Raw genomic sequence first — 3,589 nt, 5'->3', positions numbered from 1 at the left:
GTATCGCTATTATATCTAATCCAAATGAGAATATCATAGATATAAGACTTATACAAAACAAATGAAATTTACTCGGGCTATGGAATTTAACTAAACTTTCTGTTGGCTTTATATATTAGGCTATTAACCATACTTTCCAATGTATTAAATGCTTAAGACTCTAACAATAAAGCTAACAAAAAGGTATGTTTTTGCCAAGAAGATGTCGCGACGCGTTACGGACTCTTATTTGACGTGAACGGGACTTACACTACTTGGGTAAAAACATAAAGCTAACAAGTATGGACGTACTCACTTCAGGCCCCACGTTGGGCGCCATTCTACACTGGCCAGGATTGAGAAAAATGATAACAAAACAAATGCCGAAACATTTGTTGCGGGTCGGTGTTGCCAAATGTCGGCGGCGCTGGTATTATGGCTTACGCCGGGCTGAGGCTCGCCGGATGGGGTGGTTCTTGCCGACACATTTTCTGGGTACAAAAACTCTATAAAATACCAGCTTTACTTTTAAGTTTAAAAAAAGGAAAGTATTTAAATTGAAAGGGACCCGAAGTGAGCAAAACATTTACAAGACGAATACACCAAACATTTACCTAAATTTTTCCTTTACAGGCCAAGAATAATCATTATTGGCGGATGGAGTAGCCAATATGTTATTTCCCTCCCAGAGGCCTAAACCTACAACCGTAGTAACCTAATCATCCTAGTTGCCCCTAACTATCCCTACCCACTCACAATAATTTCACCCCATTCACTTACCTTATACACTTAGAATCTCTCCATATTTGTGATGTATATTATCAGGTCATTACAGAGCAATCATTTGGAGGAAGGGTAGCGTAGGTTTTCAGTCCGTCCATTATATGTCCTCGTTCGGTGTTTCGGTAAATAAAAATTATAAAAACTTTACAAAAAAATCTTTTAAATAATTTATATTCTACTATATTTCTTTTTTTATTTCATTTCTGTTTACGTTTTTTGTATTCATTAATTTATACCTAAATATATATATATATATTTGAAGTCTAAACTAATATCTGTTTTTTTTTAACTTTTTTTCTTTATAGAAATTACCTAAAAGGAATTAACAAGTCTAGTTCGTCATGTCGTTAGAGGTAAAAGTAAAATTTCCTAGTCGAAAACCCGGTACCTGAAGCACCACCGGATTGTTGGTGCTAATGTGTCGAAGAAGTTATATTTTATTTAGTTTTAAGTTTTCTTTACTTTAGTTTTAAATATACATTAATTTATTTTTAAGCTTTCAGTTTTAAAAATTCTTTAAATTTTTTCTTTAATAAAAATAAAACAGTTTCGCAATGAAGAGGTTTTCTTGTTTTCTTTTTTTTTGTTTTTTACGTAGGCGATGGCCACGGACTCAACCTTCTTCAGTAGACTCAGAAAATAAAAGGTCATTAGGGACCGAGAAACCTCGGTTGCCAATATGGTGTCCTTCCAATAAATTTTCAGCAATTTTTTTCTTTTCATATATTTTTTTCATAGTTGTTTTGTTTTTGTTTACTTTCTTCCTCTTCTTCCTAAAGAAAAATTTCCCTTTCTATTTAGTTGCCACCTGTTTACCCTGCTTCTTCTTTTATTTGGTAGCTTAACTACAGGGTGCACACGACAAGGATAATGAGTCACTACAAAGAATTCATTGCTCAGTAACTGACTGCTTAGCTATGCTCAGGGCTGCCAGATGAATTTTTGAAAAAATCGTCAATTTCCCGATAAATTTTTAAATAATCGTCATTTTGGTTTTAAGAAATCGTCAAAAAATCGGAGAATATGAAAAGCTTAAAATTTGTATAAAAAATTTTAAATATTGTAATATTTTAAAATGAAATATATTAAAAAATTTATAATATTAATACATATTTATGTAAAATTCGAAAAATACGGAATATTATTGCTCAAAATTCAATAAACTTCGAGTTTTGAAGAATATTCGACAGTAATGTTAATTCTTTTCTAATGTTCTCATAATGTTTTCAATGTTCTGGCATTTTTAAAAATATCAAACATAAATACTGCTAAAATTTACATAGTATACACATATAGTTTTTAGGTATAGAAACTTGTTCATCTTTTTCCTTAAATTTCTCAAAGTTTGTTGCATCACAATGTTGCCTGTTTTGGTTCACAAGGAATATTTTAATCTTTTTAAGCAAAAAACTGTTTGTAAAATTTTTGAAAGTTTTCTGTAAACAAGTACTTACCCAGCAAAAAATATTCTTGATTTGGAAATAATAAATATACTGCATCTTTAACTCCTTCCTCTATTGCAACTTAAAATTATTGTCTTACAAAAAAGATTTTGGAAGGCATATATTCAGCAATTATTGTTTGTGGTGTAGAAATTTGCTTCTCAACAACTCTAAAATCACTTAATTTTTGCATCTTTCTAAATTTTTTATTCAATTTTCAATGTTCAGTGTTGAAAAATAATATTAATTCACTGAAATCTGCGCAATTTCAACAGTATGAAATATGAACATTTTGGATTCCTTAGGCAGAGCCTGTACGAGAGGAATCCCATATAAAAATCGTATATTCTTTCATAACAAGTGCAAGCAGTAACAACTGCTCTCTGCCTTACAAATCTGTTTCCGAGGAAGCACTATTTTTTGCTGGGTAGATATAAAAAGATTAAACTTGGTGAGATTTCTTCGTAAAATTTAGTTCTTTTACAAAACTTGTTTGTACTGGATTTAACTTATACAAAATTTGGTTCAGATCTGGCAGCTATGGCTATGCTTGATACAATGGGTATATCAGTTGAAGGCTGGGATCCCATTTTATACCCCATTTACACATACACGAAATCTAGTAGTTATGAGATTTCGAGCCAAATTTAGTTAATTTTAACTAGATTTCCCATACAAAACAAAATCTACTTCATAACTAGATTTCGTTAAAATCTACTCAAAATCTAATAGTTTTTAGCGATGCAACTCTGTTTTTCCTAAATAATACAAAAAATACGACGCTACACAAGAAAAACGAGGAAAACAAAATAAACAAAAAAATTAAAATGTCAACAAAATTTTAATAAATTGAAAAACATGAATGAAAAGGTTATTTAAAATATATTTAAATAATAAATTTTTTATTATAAATAAAATGATAATAAATATCCTATTTTTCCTTCTTAATTTTCATATCAAATACAATTTCAAGAAATATTCGAAAAAATGAAATCTTCCTAAATGCCAAAAATAGTAAGTGTAAACGGTCTAGATTTTTAAAAAGATTTTAAATGAAATCTACTAGATTTCGTGTATGTGTAAATGGGGTATTAGTAGGGTTGCCAGCCTGGCTGGACTTGGCTGGATTGTCCAGCTTTTTTGATGCTTGTCCAGTTTCAAGCTAAAATTTAATATGTCCAGCTAAATAGAATTTTTTTAGCACACTGCAATAATTTTTATGCTATCTTTGTCAAATCATGTTAGCCAACACTGATTGTACATTTGTTATACAACTAAGTTATGATTTCCCTCTTCTATCATCATGTCTCAACACTTGAACAGCTGATGTCGTAATAAATATTAGGTCTGTTCGCGTACTCGATAATTTGTAACAATTTGCAACA

The sequence above is a fragment of the Lucilia sericata genome, unplaced genomic scaffold (genome assembly GCF_015586225.1).
Source record: "Lucilia sericata isolate MDLA Ls3-8-SP2 unplaced genomic scaffold, ASM1558622v1 Contig000040F_arrow, whole genome shotgun sequence".
Taxonomy (NCBI): domain Eukaryota; kingdom Metazoa; phylum Arthropoda; class Insecta; order Diptera; family Calliphoridae; genus Lucilia; species Lucilia sericata.
This window is presented reverse-complemented; position numbering follows the sequence as displayed.